This window comes from Poecilia reticulata, linkage group LG20 (assembly GCF_000633615.1).
Source record: "Poecilia reticulata strain Guanapo linkage group LG20, Guppy_female_1.0+MT, whole genome shotgun sequence".
NCBI lineage: Eukaryota > Metazoa > Chordata > Actinopteri > Cyprinodontiformes > Poeciliidae > Poecilia > Poecilia reticulata.
The window spans coordinates 16,031,207-16,049,964 of NC_024350.1; positions in this window are offsets into that span (position 1 = coordinate 16,031,207).

An 18,758-nucleotide genomic window follows, 5' to 3' on the forward strand; every position below is an offset into this window, starting at 1 on the left:
ATCTATTTAAGATATTGTCACAACATTTTGCTTGTTATTAGAGAGAGCCTTGACAATAATTAGAGGAAGATAGTTTCCTCAGAGCAGCAGTCAATAAAAGATGATGGGGATGTTTTTCATAAAGCTAGCTTGGGTTTGGATGGATGAGGCTTGGAGTCGGAGAAAGCCAATAACTGAGAGATAAATGACATAGCTGGTTGGAAATATTGGTATTTTTCAGCGTTGTCAGTAGAATAAAGCACATTAGCACAATGGACTACTTACTGCCTCTTTCATAATTGAGACTAGACCTTGTAGCTGTGCCCCACAGCTTATCATTAATCAAGCTGAATGAAGCAGAGGAAACGTGACAGCTTTGGACAGCATTAGGCCGAGAAGGTGCTTTGTCAAGGTAGGTAGGTAGCGAGGCAAACCTTGGAGTCATTCATCTGACATTTCAGCTCTTTGGCTGTCTTCTAACAGCAGTTGTTTTTTTTTCTTTCTTTTATTGGGCCAGATTGCATTGTCCGATGCCGTTCATTGCCGTCGCCATCAGCCATTAAATCCCCGCTGCTGTCAACTAAAGACTCCTGGGAACTCAGGAACATTTATGTCTCAGCTCAACATCTTTTTGCCGAGTTCAACATTGGTAGTTTTCTTATGGAAAATTTTTGTTCTACTTTGAAAAGCTAGAAATACACTTTAAAACTGCTAGGTTGAAAACAGCAGAATTTGGGTTATGTTGATCACCTACCTCTGGATTGATTTAAGATGACAGGTCTGGATTGTGGGTATGACCCGGCATACAGGAGGACGGGGTGAGGTTAATGGGTTCAATTTATATAAAAAAGTACAGCTACAAACAAATAGGTTAAAAAGAATACCTCGTAATATTTGGGTAAAAATGTATTGCTTTTATTTCATACATATGCACTGAGAGTGATCAAAATAAAAAGTGAAGACAATAACCTCATAACACCGAATACAGATTTTTTTGTAGCAATTGAGTTTGGAAAACAAATTCAGACTTAGCATGTGACAGTTTTAAATGAATATGTTGGTGACTATATTATCTTACAATATATTTTCCTCTTTGGTAAAGACTGCAAAACAAGTGAATTGTTAAATTAATATAGCTAAAATGACCTAAACATATCTTGAATCAAAATTACTAGAAAATGTAACTAAAATTAAATTTTCTGTTTGACTGAGCACATTCCCTTTATTAGACAGAATTTTCCTATACTCAACGGCTAAATATTGCTTCCAATTTGAAATCATTAAGTTAGATTGCATTATCGTATGATGTAGTATTAAAGGCTAATGTAAAAAAAAAACAACAAAAAAACAATAAGTTTCTTGTAGAGTTGTGAATGCCTCAAATGCAAAGAAAGTTTGTTTCAAGATTGTGTTGCAAATATTATTTTAGACCGCAACAGTTTTCAAAACCAACTGATACTGCAACAAGAACAAGCTCTTGATCTTCTCTGCTAGCAAAGGGAGCATAATACAACCCACTGGCATTAACTACTGCATATTAACAGCATATTACCATTTATTAGGCCATTGCAAAATTTAAAAATTGAATCTGCAAGGAATGAGTCACCAATTTCTTGTCTCCCAATAATCTATGTTACAATATCAAACCAATAGTTGGTTGAAATGACCCAACTTTTGTCTTCACAGCATAAAAGTAGCATTTGAGTGAAAGAAATAACCCAGAATTCTTTTTGCGTGTTCTGAATGTGCGTTCAGGACATATACTGAAAACTAACCTGATGGTCACAGGCTAAGTTGAGTGGTTTCTCATTCCAAAATCAATGGGCTCTCAGATGAGAAAATCCCATTATTGCTGAAAAAGATGTTCATTAATTATGTAATTTAATTGAATTTAGGCAGGTGCACAACGCACACCTCAGTCAGGGTGGTCAATGGTGGGAAAGGCCTGAGCGTCACTTCTCTCCTTTTCTATTAGGAACCAGCACGTCCCCTGTCTCCCAGAATTGCTTTGCTCTTTATTGATTAATGACCGTAATTTATAACCGAGAAGAAGGCTGTAAGTTGTAGCCAATGATCAATTAATCAACTTTTCAGCATCAAGTTATGAGGATTTGTATTGAAAATGCCACCAGGAACGTAGGAGACCGAGTGGCTGTTTTCCCTCGGCTCCTGCTGCAAGAGAACTGTGCAGCTGATTTTTTTTAACAGCAGTTAAGAGTGTTTCATTGCTGTAATACCTCTTGTCCCACATGACAAATGTCTTTATGAGAAGCTGAACATAATTCCCTTTGATGGAGGGACTGCCACGTTCTTGCCACAATTCACAGTCAAGTCAACTGGAATAATGAAACATCCGCTCACGCCCGTAAAAGACAGTCTATTCATTTCTGAATAGGTGCAGAAAAATGCCTGAAGCTTCAAATTTATCACAGATAAATCAACAGTATTACATTAAGCTGGGAACAGATGAGAGGTTAAAGAACTTAAGGCAAGACTACAATAAATTTCACCTCTCACAAGCACAGACCAAGGCTATTATTTCTCATTGAATAGGGACTTTTATGACACATTAAATCCAGGAGTATAAAAACTGCAATTGATCATAATTTCTGAATGCCCTACCTAAATCCCCACAGCAGGTGCTTACACCTTTGGAGCATTTCAAATGTATGAATAATTGTTTTTTTTCACAGAATTTTGTCAAAGAATAATTCCCCGTACTCTACATGTCTTGCAAGGTGTCAGTACGTTTTTTTTTCAAGGTTTTAACAGATTTATTGGAAAAGAATGACTTTTTTTTTATAATTTGCAACCTAAAAAGAGCTGCTATGTAATTATTAAGGCTACACCTCTAAAAATAGCTATCATTCTTAAGATATCTTCCTAGTGCTGTGGCCTCTGTTAGGTATTTTACAATTACTTTACTTCTTGCATTACAAAATGCCACACTTAACTTTCTGCCTTCGTGATCTACAGTAATAACTGCATTCATTTCTAAAGGACCCAGACAGATCTTTGAGGGGGGGGGAAAAAAAAATCCATTTGACTGTCGGAACTCACTACTCATGGGAGTGTGAAATCAGTTACTCTCCATTTTAACTTTTACATTTGCTGTTGCCCTGAGAGTTGTTCACTTGCATAAATATTCATTGAACTTTCCAGGACTCTCGAAGTAAAAATACATGAATTCTTTATGACTAGCCATTTATATTTTGAGCCAAGACACTAATATTAGTCATAAGAAGTGCTGTGGTGATGAGGTACAGAGAGCAGCTTGGCTGATTTTGCACTGTGCAGAAAACATTCAGTGTTTTGGTGCTCAGTGGTTTGTTTTTGTCTAATGGATGTTTGCATAGTGGTACTTGCTTTTTTTCTACCCATGGTTATTCTGTTGTATGATATATTAGTTGCATTTGATTTTGACAAAATGTGTTACTAACACATTGAAGAAGTGCTTCCCTGTTATTATTAAAGATACAGATTTTAATTGAGGGCCAAAACTGGGAGTTGCAGTAGATTTTAATTCTCTTTCTGCAGTTTTTTTTTTTTTTTGGACAGGTCTGTAAGCCATGCAAATTTAGCACACAGAAATGGGATAATCCTGCAGTTCTTTATAACCAAAATGACTATTAGGTCAAAAACTGAATTGCAATTGGGAACATAACCTTTAAGACAGATTCTTGACTGAAGCTCTTGCCTATGAGACACAATTGGACTTTTAGGGAAATATGAGAAGCAAAAATTGTGACTTTTATCCCTTGGAGGAAAGATTTCCCCAAATCTGACAGCATTGTAACCCTTGTGCGTGTGAGGACTGAGGCAAACGTAGAGGACTGTGGAAAATGATACAAGTTTTACGTGTGTGGGGTCGGTTGGACCCCATTTCTTGACACAAGAGTTAAATAATAGGTTTTCTGTGACAGAGGGGTTTGAGTACTAATATGATTCTTGGAGGGGTTTTTTTTAAGGGAAAAGGCTTACAGTGGTTTGATGAAGGAGGATAACATCTGAACCTTGGTAGGTTCAGCCATAAATGCAAAATGAACCCACCCCCATGGTGGCCTTCTTCTGGCCAGGTAAAATATTTGCGATCAGGTGCCATATTATATTGTGATCAATGAGATCATGGAAAGAAAGGGCTGAGTTTCCTCAATCGAGCGGCTGAGGTTTGAGTAGAAACAGAGTAAAGAGCTCTGGAAGATGGAACGGCTGCAGGATGCCTCTCTTTGAAGGTTTTTCAATAATGTTATAATAATAATAATAAATGCTCATGGGGGATGTAAAATGTCAATTGGTTACCTCATTGCCTAAAGGTGGAAGAATTGTCTCGCTGATCTGAAGTTGAGCTGTGTAAAGAGCTCAAGTTGTAAAATACATTACTTGTCATTGGACTTGATGTCCATAAAAAATAATGCACCACCTTTTGAACAAAGTGCTTTAAAAGTGTGCTTGGTAGTAGGCCACTTTGGGCAAAAGGTCAATGATCATTACAAAATGAAACAATTTTGTAATTGTTTCATTATTAGTCATTAGCTCTGCAATGTTACATCTTGGGCATGGAAAACATGGGAGGAATGTGGAAAAGGCTATTGAACGAGACGTTTAGTTGGTAAAAAAGAAAGTTCTAGAGAAAACATTTGGTGACTCAGAAAGTGGGTCATATCTCAGAGAAATCTAGAATTGGATTTACTATGCAATTTAATACAATTTCCATGCAGTTTATTTATACAGTGCACAACAAATGTCATCTTGAAGCATTTTGCAAAAGAAGTTAATTTAATTAGAAATACATTCCAGGTAATGCTAGTTATCAAACAGTAGATGAAGCTCACTTTATTGAACATAGTCAAGTACATTTACAATTTCAATGGAGCAACTGCTCTCTCACACACAGTGTGACGTCACCCCTGGTTGTATTAAAAAATAATTGACACAATGGCAATAAAGTTGATTTTAAGTTTCTTCTTATTCCGCTTAGAAATATATTACAGTCAGTATTACAAGGTGAGTGCCACCCAAATGCTTCCAACTAGCCAGTTTGTTGAAATTGCAAAGCTAAAATTTCAAAAAATCTATTTGTTAACTATCTTAAGTTTTGTTAATGAAGTTATTTGTGAAATACCAAATGATACTCATATTTCATAGGCTTTAATTGTTTTTATCATGAAGCAATTAGATATTTTGTAGGTTGGTGAAAAAAATAGAAAAAGACTGTTTTGACTCTAATTATTTATGTCTCCAGAGGTAAACGTTGGAGGTTAAAGGTAAATGTACCTATCTGGTTGAGGTCAGGCTGTGTTTTCCCACAGGGAGAGCCCTGGTGTCACACACAGAAGCGAGGTCACATGGAGCACGACAGCAGACTCAAATCACATGGGCAACATGAAGTGGATTTCAAGAAATGACTTGTCAGTTCAATATGACTTAAAAAAAAAACCTTTGTATCCTTTGAATGATGTAGAATTATCAAATTTTTTCAGGGACATTGACTTTGATGCTGATGTTGAATTCCCTCTGCAGTCGCTCTCTCCGTCTCTGAGCCGCCAGCTGCATGCATGGCTGAGCTGCGAAAAAAAGGCAATGTCCCATGATGATCGGACGACAATCCACCGGTTTGTCAAAACCTGGCAGAATCTCTGGCTCTGGCAATAGCACCTTGTTAGATTGAGGTGCTCAATCAGGGGAGTGCTGGAGTGCCCGGCCAGGTTTGAGAGTGGTGATTACCGGGGCACGGCTGTCCAAAGCTAGTGAAATGCTCCACCTCTCCACAGGAGGCCCTCTGACATTCAAGCCTGCATTTTCTGAATCAGTCTTGAGTGATTAGGGCAGCGACAGGCAAAAGGACAGATCAAACAATTATTCCTCCTCACCCTCCTCTGTATCCTTTTGACATGTGACAGAGCAGGAAGAGTGCAGCTCAGAATATCTACAGTGTTCAGTCAGGCTTACTATAAAAGCATATTCAGGTGCCTTGTTTTATTTTTGAGAAATATATGATTTTTTTTTTCTTTCTACATTTTACACAAATGTAAACTGAAATTTTCCGCGTCGCGTCAAATTTCAACTACAAACCCCAACGTGTTTTTATTGGGATGTGACAGATAAACACAAAATAGCACCTCATTGTTAAGCGGAAGGAACTATACATGATATAATTCTTGTGTATAAATTAAAAACTAAAAAACAGTGTGCTTATTGGGTGAGATAAAAAATATATATATATATATATATGCTAGTTTACCTATATACAAAGTAGTACATTTGGCTGAAAACTAATTTTACATGGTAAATTCTACATTGAATTGCAAATTCGTGAGGCGTCTTAAAAATAAAATGCTCTCCATCCAGTCTGAGCTTGAACTAGTCCATCTTCACGTGTGCGAAGCTGGGTGAGACAAAATTTGATTCTACAAGGTGAAAAGTGTAGGTAAATACATATGCATGGCATTTTTCTTATGTTTGTGTTCGTACCGAGACAACGTGTAAAAACTATTTTTGAGTAACGGTGCTTTGTATATTGGAAATTTGGAAGAAAGAAAAAAAAAGCTTAACCTTGCTTTCCGAGTAATAATTTGAAAGTAGTTTCACAGAAAATTTCACTGCACTGCTCTTTGTTCCTCCTGTCATTACAGCACCGGGGACACAGCAAAAACGAGTCAGAATGAACAGTGGGGAGGCAGTACAGTGTGTTTCAGAGCACAAGAGGGCAGTGTAAAATCTCTCTGACACTCATCCATCCATTCTCCCCAACTAACTCACCTCCCACCTGAAACAACAGCCATAAAACCTGTTGTAGGCTGCCAATCTCCAGTGGCTGTTTTCTCCCATAAAGCACAAGGCCTGAGATCTGATTACACAGAAAATGCTGGATGACAGTCAGGAGGCAAGCGGGTTGTTGGGGGTGACAGTCTTCTGTAAGCCTTGAGTGGGTGAGGGGAGCTTCACAGGTTAGAGGACTGTCCGTCTGAACAAATGTGCTTTCAGGCATAATAACAATCACAGTTAGTATAACTTGTATGGGGCTGGTCACATCATGTTCTGTGGGTGTTTTGCTGCAGGAGGGACTGGTGCACTTAATGCAGTAGATGACATAACGAGAAAAGAACATTATGTTGCAATACTGAAAAACATCTCAAGAAATCAGTCAGGAAGTGAAATCTTGGGCACAAATTAGTCTTTACAATCGACCTAATCATGCTGCCCAAGTAGGTACCATGCTGCAGAAGATAAACTTTTATAATATACATTTTGTAAAACATGACAGTATGAGACAGATAATATGTGGGAAAAAAAAAGTAGAGCTCCTCTGCCGCTCCTCTACAGATGGCCGTCCTACTGCCATCTGTAGAAATACAGCACCCTATCAGAAACAACCAGAGTCAGGAGGAGGGTCCCCTGTCAATCACCCATCATGTATGCACTACACACACCCTCCTCTAAGCTCTCTGCAAAACTACAGCTGTTTTCCCACAATGGGGCTTGCAATAAATGTACAGGCCAGTTAGCGTGGCATCAGTGACAGCAAATAAACAGTTTTCCTGTAAAGTTAAATTGTTTCTCTATTAGCACAGCTGTATTGCATACACAAACATGATTGACAGTGCTAAAACCTTGCCCCCTGGCTCTGACTGGTTATTTCTGACTGGGAGTGGTGTGTTTCTGCACATGGCAGTAGGACCACACGGATGAGGCACAGCTCATTTTGTAAAAAAACATTTTTTTATTAAAGTTACACACCTCATCTTTAATGACAATGGCTGCATGTGACAACTTTGGCAGAGCTAAAATAGTGTGACTGTGAGCAGCATGTGAAAAGATACCCAAAGCATTAGACCCAACTCCAATGCTAAGGAAACTAACTAAATGAAGTGTTGGACACTCTACACTTTGATTGTGCGTCATTGTGTGTCTTTGCAGTTTTGTTCAAAAAAGTGTAGACTTCAGAAGCGTTCCAGCTCCATAAAAGCCAAGGGATTAAACCTTGGTTTTTCTTCTCCTCTTTTCGTTTTTATCCTTTAATTAATATGACCGAGGGGAGGGTGACAGCACCTGAAAAGTGGACACAGCCGCCAGTACCCTGCTGCGGCCAGAGAGCACGCCACTACCCACAATGCACCACAGGCCGATTCCATCAAAGACACAATGCCACACTCACCCCATGTTCCTGCTCAATAGGCTTAAGGCTATCTTCCCGTCTCTTTGTTTGCTTCACAATTAATTCATCTTTCTGGTTTTGAGAACCAAAACTAACAAATGTAGCAGACGTGTGTTTGTCCAAAGTGAAAAAAAAGAAAGGATTTATTGTCTTGTTGTGCTTTTCAAAAAAATAAAAAATAATAGGGGAAAATTGTTTATGTGTTTTATGGCCTTTCGACTCTTTGGTGTTCATTTTCACTTCCTACCAAGAGGCAAATGACGGTTCTTTTGAAGCCTGATCAGCTGTTATTGTCCTTTCCTCAAGTGAATTCCAGTGTCTGGACTGAACTTTTTCCTTTTTTTTTTTTTTTCCCCCCACTATATACAACTTCTATTTCTCCAGGCCATTTGCTACAAACATAAATGAATGTATTTAGATTCCAAATTGAACAAATAATCTCCCCGCTCCTTGACACATGCTGTTTCAAATTGGACATTTTCTTCTCCAGTTATCTCATGCCAGATACAGGTGGAAGGTTACGCCGCCGACAGCCTGGGATGCTGATTTGAAACTGCCAGCAGTTGTTCTGGAGTATTCCCTGGTTTGCTTTGAAGTCTACACCCCACAGAGCGTCCTATACGGAGAGCGACGGCTGTATTTACATCCCGTGGGAGAATAGGTCTCACTAATATGTTTTTTTTGTTTTGTTTTGGAGGGTATCTAAAAATGTGATTATAGGTGCTCTTTTTTTTTTGATTAGTTAAAAATCAACATGTGCATCCTCAGATATTCTTACAGCAAAAAGCACCTGGATCACAGTCACAGAGTCCAAACCAATGCAGCTCTCACAATTCTCACAGTCTATTGATTCTCTCTCTGAAATTTATGTTGCTTTCCAGGGGAGACCCCCTGCTGTGGCCCTCGCTGCTCCCCCCCTCCACCCCGACAGGAGGGTCACTGTGACACAACAGCGTTGGGCCAGATGCCGAGTGATCCCAACTGATACACCTTTCGCTTCCAAGAGTCACATTCATCGCAACTGCAGGACAATCAGAGAAGACCTCAATGAAATACCACACACCAAACCTGAATTACCAGCAGAGCTCACTCTGCTGCTTGATTTTTTTTTCTTCTTCTTCTTCTTCTTCTTTTTTCTATCAACTGCAAGTGTAAATCTCCGGAGCAAATGCTTTGAGAAAACGATTGAGGATGATGAAGAGGTGGGAAAACTGAAAGAAAGAAAGAGGAAAAAAAAAACACAAGATGAGAACAAAACAACCCAGTTGGTGCACCTTTGCCACTGCAAGTGAGTGAAGTCACCCTGTGTTTTTGTGAGGGTGCGTGTGAACAAAATGCGCTTTGAAGTGCGGGTACAGCACTGTACTGTGGCATCACTACGGCCACTACTAAGCCCCCGCAAAAATGTGCCGGGCGATTATAGAAAATGCTATAGAATCCAGTCATAAATCAACTAAACTTTCATGCAAATAGCCCTTTCTATGAAGCATTTATGCACTGTGTGTATAGCGGCATCAATGGTGCGTAAAAGGAACATTTTGCGTCTTAAAAAGAGAAATCACTGAGACATCACAGCACAGACACACACTGAACCTTCAAGGTCAAAGCCTGCGAAATAATGAAACAGCGAGTCGAAGAAAGAGACACACACACACAAACACGCAATTGGGAGGTAAGACAAAACTAGAGAGTCGTTAAGGCTTTTATCTTCTGGTTTGAAGGAGAAAGATCCACCTGACATCCCAGAGGGCGCTGATCAATCACGGCCTGACTGGTTCAAACTGTTTGTGCTGGATTCCACATTTATCACCATGCGATGGAGCTCCGTGTCCGTCTACAACGCCTGAAAAAAAGAGGGAGCACTTTCAATTAGGGCATGGTAAAATAGATTCACTTCTTGATTTATAGTGCACGACTAATTACACAGGGCCTGTTTTTTGTTTTTTTTGTCTTCAAAATGCAGATGGAGCTGAGACTTACCCTCGTACTTAAGGATCTTATTGTGCTATGCTTAAAAAAAAAAGAGAGAGAAAAGGTTCTTTATGTTACGACAAATGTAAGAGACGCTTTGATGTTTTGAAACAAAAAATACTTTTAACTGATGATGAGAAAACATGTTTCATTTGAGACTTCACAGAAACCAACAAAATGGCATGTCAAAAAAAAAAAATGAAAACAAAGTTAGAATAGTTGATCTTTAATGGTGATTTTATGCAAAATTGTAGATAATTTTTTTATTATTATGGTAGTGTGCTTAAGCTATGCTGAATAATATTAGGGATAGTAAACTAATCAGTCCCTTGATCTATCAAAAGTCAGTATACAGTGCAATTTATTTACCTCTTTAAGGAATCTATATATTCAGAATTTATTTACAATCAAAAATAAATCATTCCTTTTCAGCTAAGATCATAATAAGAATCTATCAGAGCTGGAAATCAAAAACTACATCTAATAATTAATGAACTACTATAGGTTTTAAATGCTACACTGAAGAAAAGAAACAAACAAACCCAAAGACTAACTTTGATTCTAATTTCTAATCCAAAGAGAGGAGGGGAAGGAAAAGGACCAATGTCTTTAACTGAGATCCATGAGCCTCCTGCATCATGAGGGAAATAAAAAGTTGCTAATCTTTAAACCCCATTGTTTTATGGAGCATTTACAGATTCTTGTAAATGTTGCACAGATTGATTTAGGGAGTGCCCCAGTGAAATGAGTAACTGTGTCTTCAGCATGTAGAGGAATTTTGGCTACTGGTAGCCCGGCCATTGACTTCCTGTGCAATTCCGCTTTAAAAAAAAAAAATCTCCCTCCCAGCACAGACTGGGCTTTCTCCCCTTGACTGTCTCCGGTCGATTTTTGACCGGTCCAATCAGCGAACAGAAGGAGACAAAGGTTTATTTTCTGCGCTGTTTTAGAATTGTAGTCTGCCTGTAGTTTTAGCAATGGCAGTGGAGGAAGTGAACAAAGTCGTTCAGTCCGTACTGGCCGTGCGTCCAAAAATGTAAACCTTATTTAGGTCGGCACTTCTCTTTGGAGGATGGTTGCTTACAGTGCAGGCAATTTAAGGTAAGCTTCATAGTGTCATACTGCCACATTACCCATTACCCATCGTTATGGGCAAAAGTTAGCAATAGGCTAAATTTAAAACCTCAACACAGTCCACACTTCCAGCAAGGCAGCGATCGTTTCTCAACAGCCGAGAGCCCAGACCCTCTGTGTACTACACAGGGCTGGTTTTTACCAGGCGAGGCTTCTGGTAATCACTGTCAAAAATAACTATCGAGTTATGTTGTCTAAAATCAACTGACAACTGTTCAATAAGTTGCACTGAATCAAATCTTTTCAGTAGATGTTTGTGATCTCGTGAATCTTTGACTACATCAAAAAAATAACATAGCACTGTCTAATGAGTTGATGTTATCATTTGTAACCAGTGCTGCTACTGTAAAAGCCTGACGGAGCAAAAATATTATTATTTATCAGAAACTGTATGGTTATGTCATTTCCTTAAGTGGAGACGCTAGCATTCTCCTTCAGGGGGAACATAAGAAAGGCTTAGCAATAGGTACAATCTACAGGCAGATCACCAGGGCACATTGGAGTTCATGAATATCATTAAACGGGATCTGTTTTTGTATTACACGGGGATTACATCTAACCCTGGAATGTAGCCTGATTGTGAGTGCATATAGAAAATGTAAGAGCACAACTAAGTAATCATCATGTTAAACCATCCCAGTTGGTCTTTTATGTAGACAGGATATTGATGGGATGGTGATAAAGATTGAGCCTTTCTTTCTCTCTCCGTGCATATAGCACATATAGTCAGTTCCTTCTGGCAGCTGCAGGATCTAAAACGTCACAGGCCTCACTTGCCATAGGTAATGAGAGAAAATATTCTGCGGATTGATGAGACTAAAGTCTAATCTTTTGGAAGGTGTGTATTCCTTTCCATTTGATATAAAAAGCATGTCAGAAAAATATATAGTCAAAAATATATAGTCTGCCACATAGCAGAGCTAGCCGGCTAATATGAACCATTTCAGTAAGATAAAAATAAATAAAAAAATCAACAGAAATAAAACCTCATGGCACTATATGCCATTATTGTCTGTATAAAACAGCTTGATGTAACATCCTGTTATTAGTTTTTATTGCTATTTTATCATGAAACAAAGTGATTAAATGGATCTAATGGTGAAAAATATGAGTACTGAATGGATAGTGACACATTCTTTCTTGCTAGATTTGTCTTGTGTATCGTAGAAGAGTTCTCTCATTACAGACACTTTTATTTTATGTTCTAATCTATAAAATGAAGAGGGGACACAGCAGCCCATCTAACAAAAATATTAAAAGCAGTACCTAATGTGTTACCATAGTACCATCTAATGATAGGATCTCTCTTTTTAAATTCACAACTGATTTGAGTGTTTGAAGTTGCAAAAATGTTTTTTGAGTTGAATATTTACACCAACAAAACTGTTGTGCTAAGATAATAGACAGTTGTGATTTCACAAAAATACTGAGGATATTTTTCGAGTGAAACATTTGTACAGTGCCAGTTTTTCAAATTCACTACAGCTTTTGTGTTAACTTGCAAAGTGATGTAGACATTGTTTAAAGTTAAACAGTCAGAGTTTACTTGCGTTTTTATTCTCAGATTTGCAAAAAAACAGCAATAAGAGACATTATTGATAAGTGAAAGAGTACTGGCTCCTGCTAATTCCAAACTACGTGTCGACTGATCAATATTGGGTGCCTAAAAAAAGGTAGTAGTGACACCTCTTGATATTTTTTTTCACTCTGATAGAATGCACTTAATTAATCTAAATTAAGTGCTATAATCAAAGAATAAATACAGAATACAAAATTAAGTACAATACCAAAAAAAACTAACTTTACAAGAATCATTTTATAACCCTCCAAGTTATTAATCTATTTTCAATCTAGTTTCATTCAATAAAAGTAAGACTGTGCCCCAGCATCGATAGCAAAGTCGGTTATCTCAAGCCACTGGATCCGTGCTAAGGGAAGGTGCCAGAAGCTTGGTGTAAAGTTGGAAATTTAGACACTTTTTTCTCTGGTAAACCTAAAAGGATTTCACACTCTCACTTAAAACAGTCGACACCCCGTATTAGGTGTTAGATCGCACATGAGAGATGAGAATATGATGTTGGTTTGAGGGGAGAAGACTGTCTCCAGGGACAAATGAGAATTTTTGAAACCACTTTCTTGGCAGACTTAAGCCACCGCAAAAATGATTATGATAAATATACTAATAATAATGTACAAAAGTCGACATGAGACTTTTAGAAATTTATATGAATAATTTTAATGTAGTTGTTTTGCCAGACCAGAATGCCAAATTATGCTGAAGCTTATAATTCTAAATACCTTAAACATAGCTTCGGTGATTGCTAAAAGAGGCTTTCTTTGAGTTTTCTACATTTTTTTATAACTGAAATGCCTCATTTTAATTACACAGATTTATTTCTTTAGCTTTTTAGGTTACTTGTTATGTTTGATTTGATTTTGTTTTTCAAAGAAGGATTTGAAGTTGCAGTAAAAAAAGCTTAGACTTAAAAAAAAAAAAAAAAACTGCTCTGACACTGACAAGAGGTTCCACTCTGATTAAATTTGAGAGCTGCTGATCAACCTCCAGTTAAGGCCAACCGATCAGGACCGAGGTGTCGGCGCAGAGCTTAGCTGGAGGCATGAATGCCACACTCCTTCTTTAAACGAGATGAAAGAATGTTCCGCTTGATATGTACACCTCCTAAACACTTTGACGGAGGCGATCGACCAATCCCTCCCCCAAAGACGAGCGGTGACAACAGATGATCTACTCAGGTAAGCACCGTCTTGCTTTTCAAAGTGCTTTGCACTGCAACTCATCATAAGAGGTTGATTTCAAAGTCATTGCAAGTCTGCAGCGCGACAGATTTCCTGCCCATGTGGATATGTGACGAAGTCACGGATGTCTTGGAGGCACAGGTGATAATAGGGCCTTAATCGCCCTGCTGGTTCTGCTTGTCCCTCTCAATGTCACATATCCGGATGAATGCAGTAAAAATCAGTCCTTAGCTGGAATAATGCCACTTTATCTGCTTTTGTCAGACCAAGGTCTTGGTCACAAGAAGTGGGTGAAAGATGAAAGGTGTGCATGATTTGTGGAATTTTTAAAGCCAGTGTGCTGTATAATCACTGGGTTAATACTATTTGGATGGTACAAGTTTGAAACTCAAGGATTAAAAATAAAGCTGAAATGCATATTTTTGCATGCAAGATGTAAAGGCTTTTTGAAATACAGGCGGCTCCTTAGCATTTTCGACACATGCAGGTGATCAGAGCTTAGGCGTGTGATGATTTCACCTCTTGGTCAATGCGTTCTGTTGAGCAATAACACTGTTGGAAAGAGGACTTTAAAAAAGTAGATGCGTTGTTGATGTTTAACCAAATGATTAAATGCACTAGCCATACTTTTCTTCAAAACTAAATTTAAATCTACTACTTTACATTTAGTGACATTACAAGAGGCATCAGGTGACCTCTTGTGGCTTGTAGTTTTTTTTTTTTGTTTTTTTTTCTACTCTCATTTGGATGTCTTTGGTCAAATCCCCCCTTCGACTGTGTTTTCCTGTATTCTGCACGGTTTGGAGGAACACTGACGGCTATCATGCACATTCTTTGTGAAGAAGGACATGGCAGCCTGGAATATTCAGATTCAAAGATCTTCAGTGATATTTTAAAGCAAAGTTCAAAAGAACATGACCTGGTCAGTTGGTTGAATTTTAAATTTTCATGTTTTCACGATGTTTTGTGCTGCACGTCATATATGTTTACAAGTATGTGTTTTACAAGTTAAAGTCAAGTGACTTTAACATTTTCACAGCAAATGTATACCATCTAGATTGCTTGAAACCATGGTATTGCCCCAGGTTATCAATTCAACTCATTATCCTTTAACTTATTTTACAGAGGAACATCTCTATTGTATAGTGAACATACTTTATATTTTTTGCACCACAATTTCAAAAGCAAACAACAGAAAAACACAATTCTTCCAGAAGGATTGTCTGACAAAGAAAGCTCTCGGCCACTCTACCTCCTCTTACCCCTGACTCCGCTCCCCGTACCTCATTGAGCTTTGCCGAACCGGCCCCCCTGCTGCGCGATACCATCTCATTTGTCATGTATCAAATGCAAACTTCAATGTATTGCCCTCACATATGCTGTGGAAGCAAAGAATATGATGGCCTGGCTGCTGTCCAATCCTCAGCTGAATAAACACAGGGGCCATTTGCAGGTTGGCAGACGCCAAGATGTTTGTCTTTCAAGGCAATCTTCCACCATCTCTCCCCTCCAGTTTGCCCCACTGTCAACTCAAACACAAAGGTGGATAGTCGATGAAAACTAAGCGCTGAACAAGTCACTGTGCTGCTCATAGGCTGACATAAATTGTTGTGACAGGCGGAGAAACATGAAATAATGTGTAAGATAATAAATCAAATAGAACAAGAGGCTAACTGTGCAAAGGTGCTGCATTGTGCTTGACACAATGGCACCACTGATGTTGGGAAAGACATGGACAGAACCTGTGGGGTCTGGACTTTGCTGGAGGGTAGTGTTGTTAAGTCGCAAGACCAAAAATGATTTAAGTGTAACAACACACATGCACTCAAATTCAAAAATAATATTAGTTGTGGAGTTATTTAACCAATTACAAAGGACCCCTGCCAATCTGCAGTTCAGTGTTTGCCAATTCACCTATTCACAGATTTTCCTATGAAACTTAACTCCAAATTGGTCGCAGAAGGTTCGGCTATACATACATGTTTTTCATAAGAGTGTATGTAAAATATGCTAAAGAAAATGCATATTGGAAGTTTGAAAAAAGAGGCAGAATGGTACAGGGCATCCTATTTGCTGGTATTTGCAAAAGCAGCAATCCAGGAGCGACATTAATTTTCCCCACTGCTGATTGACTGAACCCTCAAGAGTGGACATAAGGAAAGCCATAGATGTTAGATATGGATGTAGTGCCAAGACATTTTCCACCGCATACTTTGGCAAATTAAGATATATTTGATTTTCAAATCATTAAAATGGGCAGCAATAAGAATTTTTAAAGGAGTCTCAAGTATTTCAGCTGGTCGCAGTCCCTATCCTCCAGTAATAACAGAGGTCCACGATATACAGCCATGGAAAATTCACAAACAACAAATTAAAAACTGTGGAAGCTCCAAGTGTGTTCCAGTAAAGGAATATCCATAAGTTGTTGTGATAGATTTATGTTTTGGGTCAGCATAGGGGACGCATAGACGTGAATCAAGTACCAGGTGCAAAAAAATATGATTTTGTCTTTCAGAGCATTTGGATCTTTACAGTGGTGAGTGTCAAGACATGAATTTTGCCCAAAACTTCTTTTGAGATAAATATATGACAAACATAATTTCCATACAGAAAGTTCAAATATATTTTAAATTTTCATATTTTTAAAAAATATTTGTAAAGACTAAGATTGGCTCCTGTAAGTATGTTTTTTTTATTCATAGATTGACCTGCAAAATTTCTATTCTAAAGGCAGAAAGAGAATATTCATGCAAAAGTGTTCATTTCTAATAAGCAAGTTTTTTTTAATATATATATTTATAAAGAACTTTATTAGTATGATTATTTGAGACATTCAGTCATTCAGAAAATGTAATTTGACTTTTATCAGATTATTAAAAATATATTAGTTATACATAATATGGCCTTAGTATTTTTTTTTCTTGACATTTGGCAAAAAAAAAAAATGACGTAGGTCTTTTATTTTAGGACGGTGATGATATGGAAGACAGGTTTATTATATTCCAACATGTAAAATAAATACATATACAATACATTCATAAAAACTGTGTATGTCATTCGGTATGTCACTCTACTTGAAAAATAAACCTTATTGTATGAACTCAAAAAAGCAAAAAGTTGAGGGGAAAAATCTACCAACTGGAAAACTGATCAGAAGAAACAAAAAGCTACTACTTCATGTATTCATGACCAGGCTCTTGTTTGGAGGTGGCCCTTTTTACAAAACACAAAAGCAAGCAGGTTCTGCTGTTTCTGTCGATTTAAACAAATAACGATGCAACAAAAGTGCTTCCAGTGAATGGGAAATACACTGCTGAATTACCAGTGGAGCTCCACAATAGTTAGCCATGCATCACAACAGCCAGGACAGGCTCAATATTAACATTTCCTTTGACAAGTGGCAAAAAGGTTTTTTTTTTTTTTTTAACCCACCGAGGTTGAATAGGAATCAGTGAATAATAAGAAATTAAAAGCTACAGAGGACACAGGGGAAGAGTGAGGGAGAAAGCCAAATCCTTGCCCCGGGGCTTAATGTTAGAACACAATGGCCGCTGAAGCAGCAAAGGAGTTGACGTTTCTTATTCGCCCCCTCCTCCTAGAGCCACCTGCATTACAATTAACCTCATGGCAACCTTGAGGTCTCTGATTAGTGATGGCCTATTGTCTCGAACCCATTAATGCTCGGCCCCCAATCTGCCCTCAGCACACTTGCATCAACAAATCAAACCTGGTTTCCGGCATGGGCTCTTACTGCAGGGAGCTGGCCTCTAATGCGGGACATTTGAGGCCAGCTAAGAGATGGGAGCCCAGGGGGCCTGCAGGGAACAGCTGTAAGCACCTGTGACCTCAGGTAAAAGTTGCAAGAGGAAATGTATGAAGTATACGTAAAGGTAAATCAGCATAACAAGATTTAGCCCCACACAGATTTCTTTTGTTTGTGTCCCACTTTAATGTTCCGTATTCTTATTAAGCACTTTTTGAATTATGTTTTCGTTTGTTTAAAGGGCCGCAGCTATCCAACCCAATGTACCGTTGTGAAAGAAAATAGTAGATCCTGTTGTTAACTCATGTATTAACTGAGCCTGGCCAAAATTTATAGAGAGCTTAGTTGATTCCACTAACCATACGCAGACCTGATCCCTGTAGAACAATAAAATCCCGTGTGACAACAAGAAGTAGACTAGAACATTCACGAACAAGTGATTAAAAATTCACTGACAGCTGTTGATCTGGAAAGGCCTCCCAAAGTTATGAGGATTTGAGACAGAAGCAACCTCAGTTATAGCCTCAGTTATAGCCTTTATCTATGGATTTACAGTAGAGAAATTGTGGTTAGCATTGCCAGAAGTAGCCAGGTTATAGAAACTGCATTTCTCCAAAAGCTAATTGATGATAATCAAGACTATTGAAAAAGTTTTTGTGGACTGATAAGACATAAATCAACTTTTTTTTTTTTTTTGTAGAACTCTATGCCCTGTTAAATGTGTTCTAAAACCACCACACAGTTTTAGAAAAAGCACACCAGATTAAGAGTAAAGCATAGTGATGGTTGTCTATAAGCTTAGAGCAGCTTCTCTGCTTCAGGATCTGGACAGGTTACCTTTAGCTCCTTAGCTGATGCAGCAAGATAATGATCCAAAGCACAGCAACAAGGCCACCTCTGCTTGCTTGACTGAAAACAAACCAAAACAAACAGTGCGGTTCTAAATCTGACCGAGATGCTGAGACGTGATCTTACACATGCTTTCACGCTGTCAAGTTA